The following is a 14,937-nucleotide window of genomic DNA, read 5'->3' as shown; positions in this document are numbered from 1 at the left end:
GATGCACACAAATAAAGACACCTACATATTTTCCTACAGGTCTATAAATGTATACATCTAAATACTATCTATATAACTTTATACACGTATATTCACATTGATACACACAATGTGAATATACACCTATATAGATCTTTCACAATACATTTTTGTTAAACATTTTTAAAAATAACCTACATGCCATATGCATGCTTAAATTTGAAATCTCTCTTTTACTGAAACTGTCCATCTTGAAAGACCTCCCCAACCTGAGTTTGAACTGGCAGTCTCTCTAGTCTATTTCCACTTCCACTCGGGCTCCAGTAAACCACTTCGAGAGTCTTTGCTGTATGCTTGTGTGATTCTGTAGATGGATAATTTCTTTTAAGTCCCCTGAAATAACAAGCAAAGGTAGAAATTGTATTAGTGTTTCATTTTAGCACAATGTAACATTCATGAGATTTGCATCTCCCCCTTCATGGGGCAAAAATGCTTGCAGAGATATGCCATAATCAAAAGGACTCTTGAGTCATCATTATTATGTACAGAAACTATATTCTTACTGTAAATTTAAAATATATCCATCTATATAAATCAACTACTAGGTTCTATCGGTTTTTGTGGTTATTTTAATATTGTTTGAAATGCAAACAATATTACCTTAAAATTTTTAAGTTCTTAACAACAGTGAAAGAATACTGTTCAAATAAAACCAAAAATTGAAGACTCAATTTTTAACCTAAAAACATTACTAAAAATAACAAACAAAAGCATAAAACAACCAAAATAAATTAACATATGTTTAAGAAAGAAAAGTGAAAAAAAAAAGTTACTCTGACAATAAAAACTGATATTTACCATACAAAACATCAAAGAGACGCAGGTCCAAGAGCTTGTTTCCAATGTTGGCCAAAAAGGTTGAACTGGACTTCCAGTTCATGGGACATGAGGAATCGCACAGCTGGTTGTATTGTGTCATCTAAGGATGCTCCTCCAATTCTGTAGCCATGGCAACCTTAAGTACAATGACAATAACAGGACAACATTTTGTTTTTGTTCATCAGTTTGTTATTATATCACTCTTATGTGCTTAATTTTACTAACATATTAATCTACCTTTTTCAAATCATTATAAAGTGATCTTCACACGCTGATCCTCTTGAAGCCTGCAAAAATATATATTTATTAGTGCAATATAACATTTAGACTTTTCAAAAAAATAAAAAAATTAAGGCAAAACAGCCTTTGTATGGATTAACTACTGAAGCCTTATATTGTAAACACTGAACAGTTTTTGCAATTATCCTAATTTCTTTGTTAACGTGACAGGACTAAGACAGTAGTATTACTCTTAAGAGAAGTTTAGAAATCACTATAAATGTAACTAATAAAGCCTAAAACATTGCACATATAAAAAAATTAGAGCTACAATTAAATATAAGTACATTTCACATAACTGCTAGCTAAATATTGCAAAAATATCAAAAAGAATTTCTTCATCTTTCAATATTTGTTTCAGGCTTGGCCACTGATTGACATGATGGGTTTCAATTTACGGACCCACATGCAGTAACCACACGTTGGATAGGGATGAGTGAGTGATTTATTTACAACAGGACAAAATAAAATCTATTTCCCGGACATCAGCGGAAGGGTGAGGACCACTCGACCAGGTTGGCCTGAAACGAGAACTTAGTTATTATGACGGGCTTAGAATGAGTGATCGGAGGGGAAACAGGAACAGGCTTACTTCGGTGCGGGTCTTTCGAGGCGTGGGTGTGAGATGCCAGGTTCCTGAGAGAGGGTGTGCAGCGGTTCCGAAGGTAAATGCGAGGTGGGAATGGAAGAGAGCTGGAAGCTCGAAGGGTGGAGTGGAGGCAGTGGAATCGGCGGAGCGAGCAGGCAGGTATTCACTGGTGAGTTCTCGAATGAGGCGACAAAACCCCTAGGATCGAACAAACACAGAGACCAGGTGACTTCTAGTAGACACAGAACGTTCTCAGAAAACTGTTCACAACAGGAGAGGCCAGAGTGACTACCGGTGTATGCAACCATCTAGCATACACCAGTAGAATCTTCAGCCAATCTAGCGTAGACTGAAGATTCTGCTGCTCCTCCACCTGTGCCAAGCTCCACGGGCTCCTCGCTGAAATAAGATGCGACACTCACATACACACACAGGAACCCTGACACTGATGACTACTCTAGACCAACACAATAGCGGCAGATTGAAATAAACTATGACATAACAAAACGCTTTAAAGTGTCACACAACAATTAAAAAAAGAATTTAAAAATATGAACTACAATGCCTTCATCCTATTTACAAAAACCTTTTAGGCCCAATATACTGAAACCACATGGGCCCCATATAGTGTTCCCATTTCTGTCCCATGCCCGGTTAGCCCACGTTAATGCTGAATTGGGCCCATACATTTAACCCAATTGAGCCAACAATATGAGTCCCATTTCGGTTAACCTTTTGAGCCACGCAGTTGGCCCAGATAAAACCCATGCCCTCTTATCATTACCTATATAGCCAAAGCTAAACGATTCAATGCAGTTTTATTGAAAAAAACGACAATAATAATCTTGCATGGGTCCCAGCCAAACCAGCCTGAATCCATACATGAGACCCACCCATGCATGCTGATGTGACTGTGAGAAAGATTATTAAAAGCCCAAGTACATAGAATGAAAGCACAATAGTTACTCTTTTTAAATCATACAAATGGTTTTATTGTGTCCAGACACTTTGTAACAACCTCTGCTAGCAACATAGATTCTTCAGTGAACCGATTTCATTCTGCCTCGTTGGCGCTCAAATGAACCAATGGCAGCTCAACAAATAGAATGGCGGCGGTATTTGAAAATGGTTTGGCCCAACGCTGCGTTTGAAATCGGTCTGCACTAAAATCTGCTTATTGTGTGTAGCTGTGTGTGTTAGCAATATCAGAAAAAGTATCACCCTAAAGAAAAGCAAAAATAACAATAACAATTAAGTCTCTTTTGGGATACTGTCGTCCGATTTGTTACGAGCAACAATTTTTTTAACAAGCGATTAAAATCTCTCCCTAAAATTTGGTACTAGGTAAAACAGAAGAAATGTACTTACAGATTCTTTCGTAGATCAGCCAACAGGCAGACTCCGCGCCAACGGACTGATGAAGAGAACAGGCTTGATTTTGAAACCGCATATCCATCCGCGGGTCATTTTACGTTTCCAAGAAACACAAGATTAATTTTTGAGAGTGCTACATCGGTTTAACAAATGTAAAACCGATGTAGCAAAAGTTCTCAATGTAAATAAATACATTTCGTTGTCCTCCTTATTCAAATATGTTTTGGAACTATTTTCTTCAGTGGATGTGTAAAGTGCCTACCGGTACTTCAATTCACCAACCTTTATTGGCAACGGTGCCTCAGAGCAAACAATGAACAAAAAGGTAATTGGAACCAAATGAATCATTAACAGAAATGTTACGTTTTTTTATTTTTTATTTTTATTTATACTGATGACTTGGAAAATGTTTGCAAAATATATGAAAAAACAGATGCTCAAAATTTTACTCTTGTCTCTCACTTGCTAATGAGTTTTGTTTATTTTCTAAACATTTTGTGATATTTTTCACAATGGTCTGATCTGAACTATTTGTCCAAATAAAAATTTAAATCTTGCTGCGAACAGGCTGCAGTAAACTCTATGGATGTCTAAACATCCAATTGATAAAAAATAATAATAAAAATAAAATAAAAAGTTATTATTATTAAAAATAAAACAAGGACTAAAGCTCAACCATGACCACTCTGTGCTTAATTTTGAGTAAGCACCAGAATATGAGTTTACGTATATATTTCAAACAGATTATTTCAAAAAAATGTTTTAAGACATTTCAGACTGCAATAATAAATGAAAAAAAGTTAGGGGTTCAAAGTGTAGCAAGAGCAATACTGAACTGGCTTTTGCTTTGACATACAGTGAAAAGTTTGAAAGTGACAGGGTAACCACATTGTCGATTAAAATGTTCTACAATTTTGTCCCATTTAGACCATGAAAAAAAGTACTAGGGGCTACATTTTCCTGCCCAGGTCCAACCCATGTATGGTTAGCCCATGCTCATGTCATGTTAGTTTAATGTGGACAGCCCACATTGGGCTTCTCATGTGGGCCCATGATACTGAAACCACATGGGCCCCAAATAGTGTTGCCCATTTCTGTCCCATTTCCAGTTAGCCCACATTGTTGCTGAATAGGGCCCATACATTTAGCCCAAATGGGCCAGCCCATAGGGGTCCCATTTTAGTTAACCATATGTGTCCCATGAGGTTTGCCCAGATAAAACCCATGACCCTCATTACCCATATGGCCTACTACAAACCCAAGGGGGCCCTCATCATGCGTACTGGCTTGGAGACTGGACTGGACTGTTCTAGCATAAATAATAACATGAAAAAATGTTAAGGGTTCAAAGTGTGGCTAGAGCAATACTGAACTGGTTTAAAAAAATAAAGCATTGTAGAATTATTTTTAATGTTTTAATATCCTGGTCCTCTGGAAGCCTATTGTTTGTAAATGAGGCATAGATATCACACAGTGAACATGTTTTAGGTTCAAACATTAGGAAGACATGGATGTTCTGTTCTATCAGCAAAATATATCCTTGGGTGATCTCCAAGACGAGGTCACCTTCGTCCTGGAGACCTCGACAATGGTCAAGGTCACCAACCTTTACTATCGTCGAGGTTACAAGGAAAAAATTAAATTCTACAATTTACCTTACATCAACTCCATTAGAGGCCAGCTGAGTAACAATTGCCTTGGCAAAGACTATAAAGCTGACATCTCGGGTAATTCTTTCCAAGTTTTGAGAATCTTGCTCTTGCAGCTTTTGCTTTGACATACAGTCAAAATTTTGAAAGTGACAGGTTAACTACAGGGGTTGGACAATGAAACTGAAACACCTGGTTTTAGACCACAATAACTTATTAGCGTGGTGTAGGGCCTCCTTTTGAGGCCAATACAGCATCAATTCGTCTTGGACAAGTATGGGGCCAAGGGAATGCCATGATATGGCAGCCCACACCATCAATGATCCACCCCCATGCTTCACTCTGGCATACAACACTCTGGCTGGAATGCATCTTTGGGGCTTCTCCACACCGTAACTCTCCCGGATGTGGGGAAAACAGTAAAGGTAGACTCATCAGAGAACAATACATGTTTCACATTGTCCACAGCACAAGATTTTCGCTCCTTGCACCATTGAAACCGACGTTTGGCATTGATACGAGTGACCAAAAGTTTGGCTATAGCAGCCCGGCTGTGTATTGACCATGGAGCTCCCGACGGACAGTTTTGGTGGAAACAGGAGAGTTGAGGTGCACATTTAATTCTACCGTGATTTGGACCGTGGTTTTATGTTTTTGGGATACAATCCAGGTTAGCACCCAAACATCTCTTTAAGACAGCTTCATCTTGCATCCACAGTTAATCCTGTTAGATGTGGTTCGTCATTCTTGGTGGTATGCTGACATTACCCTGGATACTGTGGCTCTTGATAATCACAAAGACTTGCTGTCTTGGTGAACAATTTGCCCTCTTTTGAACTCCAGTATGTCCCAAATAATGTTATGTGCATTGCAATATTTTGAGCAAAACTGTGCTCTTACCCTGCTAATTGGACCTTCACACTCTGCTCTTACTGTTGCAATGTGCAATTCATGAAGATTGGCCACCAGGCTAGTCCAATTCAGGCATGAAACCTCCCACACTAAAATGAGAGGTGTTTCAGTTTCATTGTCCAACCCCTGTACATTGTTCTACAATTTTGTCTCATTTAGCCCACTTAAAAAAGGACTGGGGTCTACATATCCACACCCAGGTCCAACCTGGGCGTGGATATGTACTGACCACACTGAACCCACAGTGGGTTCAGTGTGGTCAGCCCACATGGTCTCCCCATGTTGGGCCATGACATGAGCCCATGCTGATGTCATGTGGGTTCAGTGTGGTCTGCCCACATGGTCTCCCCATGTTGGGCCCATGATACTGAAACCACATGGGCCCCACATAGTTTTGCCCAGTTCTATCCCATTCCCAGTTAGCCCACTTAAAAAGGACTGGGCCTACATATCCACACCCAGGTCTAACCCATATATGGTCAGCCCATGCTGATGTCATGTGGGTTCAATGTGGTCTGCCCACATGGCTTCCCATGTGTTGGGCCCATGATACTGAAACCACATGGGCCCCATATACTGTTGCCCAGTACTATCCCATTCCCAGATAGCCCACTTAAAAAAGGACTGGGGCCCACATATCCACACCCAGGTCTAACCCATATATGGTCAGCCCATGTGATGTCATGTGGGTTCAATGTGGTCAGCCCACATGGGCTTCCCATGTTGGGCCCATGATACTAGAACCACATGGGCCCCACATACTGTTGCCCAGTACTATCCCATTCCCAGATAGCCCACTTAAAAAAGGACTGGGGCTACATATCCACACCCAGGTCTAACCCATATATGGTCAGCCCATGCTGATGTCATGTGGGTTCAATGTGGTCAGCCCACATGGGCTTCCCATGTTGGGCCCATGATACTGAAACCACATGGCCCCCATATACTGTTGCCCAGTACTATCCCATTCCCAGATAGCCCACTTAAAAAAGGACTGGGGCCCACATATCCACACCCAGGTCTAACCCATATATGGTCAGCGCATGCTGATGTCATGTGGGTTCAATGTGGTCTGCCCACATGGGCTTCCCATGTTGGGGCCATGATACTGAAACCACATGGGCCCCATATACTGTTGCCCAGTACTATCCCATTCCCAGATAGCCCACTTAAAAAAGGACTGGGCCTACATATCCACACCCAGGTCTAACCCATATATGGTCAGCCCATGCTGATGTCATGTGGGTTCAGTGTCAGCCCACATGGTCTCCCATGTTGGGCCCATGATACTGAAACCACATGGGCCCCACATAGTTTTGCCCAGTTCTATCCCATTCCCAGTAGCCCACTTAAAAAAGGACTGGGGCCTACATATCCACACCCAGGTCTAACCCATATATGGTCAGCGCATGCTGATGTCATGTGGGTTCAATGTGGTCTGCCCATGGGCTTCCCATGTTGGGCCCATGATACTGAAACCACATGGGCCCCATACTGTTGCCCAGTACTATCCCATTCCCAGATAGCCCACTTAAAAAAGGACTGGGGCCTACATATCCACACCCAGGTCTAACCCATATATGGTCAGCCCATGCTGATGTCATGTGGGTTCAATGTGGTCAGCCCACATGGTCTCCCCATGTTGGGCCCATGATACTGAAACCACATGGGCCCCACATAGTTTTGCCCAGTTCTATCCCATTCCCAGTTAGCCCCTTAAAAAAGGACTGGGGCCTACATATCCACACCCAGGTCTAACCCATATATGGTCAGCCCATGCTGATGTCATGTGGGTTCAATGTGGTCTGCCCACATGGGCTTCCCATGTTGGGCCCATGATACTGAAACCACATGGGCCCCATATACTGTTGCCCAGTACTATCCCATTCCCAGATAGCCCACTTAAAAAAGGACTGGGGCCTACATATCCACACCCAGGTCTAACCCATATATGGTCAGCCCATGCTGATGTCATGTGGGTTCAATGTGGTCTGCCCACATGGGCTTCCCATGTTGGGCCCATGATACTGAAACCACATGGCCCCCATATACTGTTGCCCAGTACTATCCCATTCCCAGATAGCCCACTTAAAAAAGGACTGGGGCCCACATATCCACACCCAGGTCTAACCCATATATGGTCAGCGCATGCTGATGTCATGTGGGTTCAATGTGGTCTGCCCACATGGGCTTCCCATGTTGGGCCCATGATACTGAAACCACATGGCCCCCATATACTGTTGCCCAGTACTATCCCATTCCCAGATAGCCCACTTAAAAAAGGACTGGGGCCCACATATCCACACCCAGGTCTAACCCATATATGGTCAGCGCATGCTGATGTCATGTGGGTTCAATGTGGTCTGCCCACATGGGCTTCCCATGTTGGGGCCATGATACTGAAACCACATGGGCCCCATATACTGTTGCCCAGTACTATTCCCATTCCCAGATAGCCCACTTAAAAAAGGACTGGGGCCTACATATCCACACCCAGGTCTAACCCATATATGGTCAGCCCATGCTGATGTCATGTGGGTTCAGTGTGGTCAGCCCACATGGTCTCCCCATGTTGGGCCCATGATACTGAAAACCACATGGGCCCCACATAGTTTTGCCCAGTTCTATCCATTCCCAGTTAGCCCACTTAAAAAAGGACTGGGGCCTACATATCCACACCCAGGTCTAACCCATATATGGTCAGCGCATGCTGATGTCATGTGGGTTCAATGTGGTCTGCCCACATGGGCTTCCCATGTTGGGCCCATGATACTGAAACCACATGGGCCCCATATACTGTTGCCCAGTACTATCCCATTCCCAGATAGCCCACTTAAAAAAGGACTGGGGCCTACATATCCACACCCAGGTCTAACCCATATATGGTCAGCCCATGCTGATGTCATGTGGGTTCAATGTGGTCAGCCCACATGGTCTCCCCATGTTGGGCCCATGATACTGAAACCACATGGGCCCCACATAGTTTTGCCCAGTTCTATCCATTCCCAGTTAGCCCACTTAAAAAAGGACTGGGGCCTACATATCCACACCCAGGTCTAACCATAGATGGTCAGCCCATGATGATGTCATGTGGGTTCAATGTGGTCTGCCCACATGGGCTTCCCATGTTGGGCCCATGATACTGAAACCACATGGGCCCCATATACTGTTGCCCAGTACTATCCCATTCCCAGATAGCCCACTTAAAAAAGGACTGGGGCCCACATATCCACACCCAGGTCTAACCATATATGGTCAGCCCATGTTGATGTCATGTGGGTTCAATGTAGTCAGCCCACATGGGCTTCCCATGTTGGGCCCATGATACTAGAACCACATGGGCCCCACATACTGTTGCCCAGTACTATCCCATTCCCAGATAGCCCACTTAAAAAAGGACTGGGGCCCACATATCCACACCCAGGTCTAACCCATATATGGTCAGCCCATGCTGATGTCATGTGGGTTCAATGTGGTCTGCCCACATGGGCTTCCCATGTTGGGCCCATGATACTGAAACCACATGGCCCCCATATACTGTTGCCCAGTACTATCCCATTCCCAGATAGCCCACTTAAAAAGGACGGGGGGCTACATATCCACACCCAGGTCTAACCCATATATGGTCAGCCCATGCTGATGTCATGTGGGTTCAATGTGGTCAGCCCACATGGGCTTCCCATGTTGGGCCCATGATACTAGAACCACATGGGCCCCACATACTGTTGCCCAGTACTATCCCATTCCCAGATAGCCCACTTAAAAAAGGACTGGGGCCACATATCCACACCCAGGTCTAACCCATATATGGTCAGTCCATGCTGATGTCATGTGGGTTCAATGTGGTCAGCCCACATGGGCTTCCCATGTTGGGCCCATGATACTAGAACCACATGGGCCCCACATACTGTTGCCCAGTACTATCCCATTCCCAGATAGCCCACTTAAAAAAGGACTGGGGCCCACATATCCACACCCAGGTCTAACCCATATATGGTCAGCCCATGCTGATGTCATGGGTTCAATGTGGTCAGCCCACATGGGCTTCCCATGTTGGGCCCATGATACTAGAACCACATGGGCCCCACATACTGTTGCCCAGTACTATCCCATTCCCAGATAGCCCACTTAAAAAAGGACTGGGGCCCACATATCCACACCCAGGTCTAACCCATATATGGTCAGCCCATGCTGATGTCATGTGGGTTCAATGTGGTCAGCCCACATGGGCTTCCCATGTTGGGCCCATGATACTAGAACCACATGGGCCCCACATACTGTTGCCCAGTACTATCCCATTCCCAGATAGCTCACTTAAAAAAGGACTGGGGCCTACATATCCACACCCAGGTCTAACCCATATATGGTCAGCCCATGCTGATGTCATGTGGGTTCAATGTGGTCAGCCCACATGGGCTTCCCATGTTGGGCCCATGATACTGAAACCACATGGGCCCCATATACTGTTGCCCAGTACTATCCCATTCCCAGATAGCCCACTTAAAAAAGGACTGGGCCCACATATCCACACCCAGGTCTAACCCATATATGGTCAGCCCATGCTGATGTCATGTGGGTTCAATGTGGTCAGCCCACATGGGCTTCCCATGTTGGGCCCATGATACTGAAACCACATGGGCCCCATATAGTGTTGCCCAGTACTATCCCATTCCCAGATAGCCCACCTAGTTGCTGAATAGGGCCCATGCATTTAGCCCATATGGGCCAGCCCATATGGGTCTCATTTTAGGTTAACCATATGTGTCCCATGCAGTTCGCCCAGATAAAACCCATGCCCACTCATTACCCATGTAGCCCACATCAAACACAAGTGGGGCCCACTCATGCGTGCTGGCTGGGTGCGTGTCCTTCTTACAACTGTGGTTAGAGTGGGGAGAGTTGAGATTTGTTGTGTAGAGACAGCACATGGGGCCTTCTTTTTAACAGTCTAAACTTCAGAAACTTTTAAAAGGCAGAATTCATGCAGAGGGACTTTCTGCAGATCATGCCAGTGAAACTGTCCCTGTTGGCTCTTTAGTGAAGGTACGCCAGCCCCAACTTTCATAGGTACAGAGATCTCTTTTTGCCTCCCTTGGACAGTTTCCCAATTTTCTTTGACTCAGCAGCAGATGTACCCAAAGGATAGCTTTGGTGTGTGTGTGTGTGTGTGTGTGTGTGTGTGTGTGTGTGTGTGTGTGTGTGTGTGTGTGTGTGTGTGTGCGTGGGTGTGTGTGTGTGTGTGTGTGTGTGTTTTCTGCACTTGCACAATGCTGGAAATTAGGTCTTTCCTCTTCTCTGTGCATACTGTTTTCCATTTCCTCGTGCTCTTGGCATTTGCTTCCAATATCTGTCCTTCCAAGTAAATGTATCTAACTGAGCGTATCGACCTTGTACAGTCTTTACCAGAAAACTGAGTGCATCAAGATGACGCAATTACACTTCTTACAGGAAATGTTCCACACACACAACTGTATTTTTTCCGGTTTTCTTTAACTGTTACCCCTTCGGTTTGAACAATGCCTTGGTCAAGACATGAACTCCGGGACACAGGTGCACCCAAACGTGTTTCCTGTTGCCTTTTTTCCTGTACTAGCTGAAGGTCATGTGAAACAAAAGTCATTCTATCCCCTTTAAAAAAGGATTCCTGTTTCCATAATAAGCCAAATGGGTCTCCGACACATTGTGGTTTTAAAAATCTGTGCGCTGCTGAAGTCAACACATGAAGTCTGTTTATCTAAGAAAGGAAGCCTGTTGCTGGCTCTCTGTGAGATTATTATTGTTAAAAACTAAAAACACATCATTCCCATTAATGCTGCAGCCTTATTGCAGAAGGCATACAACAGAAAAACTTAAAATATTATCTAAATGTCTATTAATTTGTGTTTTAATTTAAAAAACAAACATTCTCATTACACACAGTAATATATTTAAAACACTTATTGCTAATTTTGATGGTTGTAGCTTTTTAAGATTACTAGTACACAAATTAAATTTGAAGAAGCTATTTTACATTTGTATAATTAAAGATTTTTAAAAAATGCATAAGTATTATGACATGACATTGTCGGCATAACCATAAGGAAGATTACTGACTCGACAGCAGAGAGTCAGTGACATTCCCCACAAAGAGAGCAAGCAACTAAAGGTTATCACCACAAAAGCAATGTGTTCAGAGGGCTGCAACCAAGCATATTATTAAAAATGTTAAGTGGAAGGAAAAATGTTGTAGACAAAGGTAAACAAGCAGTATAAATAATTGCAGGCTTACTGGAAGTACAAACAAAGCTCATTGAAAAGTTTAATTATATTATTGAGATGTTAAGAGACGCCGAACCCAACATTGATCAAGGGCTCAAGCTCACTGGGCTCTTTTAGTAGTTCTGCAGGGCCACAGGTCGATTGACTCCTATCGCCATAATAATGGAGCAATGCATGCATATAGATCTCATTTGGTGTTAAGACAACAAACTGTCAAAGTTTGTTGATACTTTGAAAAATGTAATGTGTAAAAATAAATTAAAATATGGCCATTTTGAATACCAGCAGCATAAAGCGTCCTTGGTTATAACTGCCTTTCATTTGCTAAGGCTCTACAAAGACCGAACTGGATCTGGTTGTTCACTGGGCTTGTCATCCATCATCATTAGGCTCGTATTAGGGACATTACTCCAGAGTGGAACTGTTAACGAAAGCTGACCCTCCAAGCTAAGCCTATGTTACAGTTGCATACTGTCAGCTTCTCTGAGCTTTGACTAACACACAGTGAGTTCAGTATCCTATGAATATCATGACTTGAGGGGCAATTTCACACTTGACGGCCCTCTGGAAAGAAAAAGAGAGAGAATAAATGAAGGCATGTGGAGAAATCGTGTCATGAAATGAAATAGTAAGCAAGTTATGTAATGTAACCTTCTCTTGGTGTGTGTGTGTGTGTGTGAGAAATGCTGATTTTGTTTTTTCCTTTAAGTTGTATTTTGCCTAACTGGTCTTAAATCAATTATATATATATAGCCAGTTTTAGAAACACTTTTAAATCTTAAGTCAGGACCCCTGAAGCACCATTCTTGAGTATGCATGCATGCCCATTAGACCATGAACAGACATAGATCCAATGAGACCAGAGCTAAATGGAAGAACCCTGTTGCAGTAGCAGAAATGATGTCTATGTGTTGCTGGCAAATGGGTGTATTTAAATCTGATTTGTGTCTCTCCAAACCAGGCTGTACTCTGTCTGGTGCTCTGAGCAATTAATTGCTTAAAATAGTAAACACTACTAGACTTAAAATGCTATTTGTTTACAAAAACTTGCATATTTCTGCGAGGTCACGAATACTTATTTTTCTACTTTACAATTCTACTCACTTCTGGGAGACCCATTCCCGTCTTAAGCCAGTTCTGGCACTTTGGAATGGAAACATTCATTTCAAATGCAAAGCAAAATAAACAGCAACAAAGACGAAGCACACATTTGCGCATGTCAGAGTGTGAAATTGAGATAGCTATGAAGAAGGGGAAATTATATTTGTATTTGTAGGTTTTGGTTATGGTATCACTGACAGAGCAGAACCGGAGGAAAACTGAAACAAAAGCAATCAGCTTTGTTAGCTCAGAGAAATGAAATTTGCAGCAGTAGAAAGAAATGATCGGATTATAAACAGGGGGCCAAAAAGCTCTGCAGCTTATGCACAGAAGGGGAAATCACACCGCTAAAGAAATGCAACCCTAAGCAACTAACTATCAAAAATGATGTGTTAAAACTTGCTTTCCTTCAAAGACTCTGTAGCAACCACAGTGGTAGTTCTCCATAAATGTCATTCCCCGGGCAAGCACTCCCTTCTGCAGCCTAAGCAGAAACAACACAAACGGGCAAAAACTATTTTGCAAAAAAGAATAGAAAACAAAAACTTTGTGTTATCTAAGAAACTGTAAGAACAACTTCAAAAATTAATTAATAGATGAATAAAATCCGCTCGAGGGCAACTGAGAAATATGCTCTTTTTGTTTGTTCTGCAGCATTTCTACCCTTAGGCAGTGCAGCCTTGGGCACAAAGTCATCCCATCCAGAGCAGGAACGTGTAGATATTCCTGTTACACACGACCAAAGTTAGTTTGCCTAACATAAGTAAAAAATGATTTATCAAGAAACATAAAGCAGGTTTTTCAAGATTAAGTCTCATAAAAAAAGGAATTTTGATGAAATATTATCTGTTTTATTGTACCTAAAACTATTCCTTATTTCTTACCTAACAGTGTTTCTTTATTTATTTCTTCTTGATTGTATCTCCTCTAAGATTCTTTAGTTTCTTAAAAATGCTGTATTGATCCCAAAGGTGATAAATTAAATATTGATCACAAATGGAAATCAAATCAAAAATATAAAAGCAATAAATGAACTTGAGTCACATTTGATATCAGAGAGAAAGCTGTGGTTAAGCAGAGTGTTTTAATAAAATAAGGAGAACTTAGGGAGAGAAACGCCGGAAGAGTAAGAATGCAGGTGATGGACAGAAGAGACCAGTAACATATGAAGAAAACCAGTGAGCTTATTACTGAGGTGGGAGTGGAAAATGACAAAGGAACCATAAAGTAATAAGAGTTGATGAGGAACAGCTGTGGTAGAATGAAAGTGAAACTCATGGAGAGAGACTAATTAAGGAGCTGAGCTAATAGTCAAAGGAACTACATCGAAGAAAGATTTAAGAGAACTACATCCAATTCCAAGATCTAAACACAGAAACTATATGGTGATACCATTCTAAAACAAATACGGCAAGACATAGAAACATAAATGAATAAGGAAATGCTTAAAAGTTAGAACACAAAAACAAAGATACAAATAACTGCAGATCACGACAGTCTGTGAACAGATGGACTGAATTTTGCAATCAAAAAGTATATGCAGGATTTTATCGTGTACCCTAATGTGGCTCAGTCATTTCTTTGTTGGTTCAGCTCCATGAAACGGGTGGACACTAGTATTACTGGGTATTGTATGGATGTATGAAGGATGACAGCACACAGTCAAGCTACCTTAGCATAGCATCAGGGCAGGAAGAAGCGGCTATGCCCTTACTTTGCAAAGAAACACAATCTTATTACCAAAAGAAATATCAACTTTATTCCAGGTTTGTAAGTCAGCACAATTTGGTTAAAGTTTATCAGAAAACAATGTAACTTATTTGTTTGACCCTAACAAAACATCTGGTCAACTGTTTCCACATGCTATTTCTTTTGTTGCTAAGCTAAGCAAAATACTTTTCTTACATTTAGCTCACA

The 14,937-nt window shown here is 42.2% G+C and overlaps 1 protein-coding gene and 1 long non-coding RNA gene across 5 annotated transcripts in view; one reads left to right on the top strand and one right to left on the bottom strand.

Annotated features, from left to right (window-relative positions):
• grapa (GRB2 related adaptor protein a) overlaps nucleotides 1–14,937 on the top strand; it is a 45,770-nt gene that overhangs the window by 14,530 nt on the left and 16,303 nt on the right. The window lies entirely within an intron of this gene.
• Nucleotides 978–1,961, bottom strand: LOC129363799 (uncharacterized). Its single transcript, XR_008606347.1, has 3 exons — nucleotides 1,730–1,961; nucleotides 1,096–1,145; nucleotides 978–994 (listed from the first exon to the last, which is right to left on the bottom strand). It is a non-coding gene; the product is annotated as an uncharacterized LOC129363799 (long non-coding RNA).

Source organism: Poeciliopsis prolifica, unplaced genomic scaffold, assembly GCF_027474105.1.
Source record: "Poeciliopsis prolifica strain line A6 unplaced genomic scaffold, Auburn_PproV2 SCAFFOLD010, whole genome shotgun sequence".
Classification (NCBI taxonomy): Eukaryota; Metazoa; Chordata; class Actinopteri; order Cyprinodontiformes; family Poeciliidae; genus Poeciliopsis; species Poeciliopsis prolifica.
Note: the sequence above shows the minus strand (reverse complement) of the source record. Positions and strands in the feature narration are given on the sequence as shown.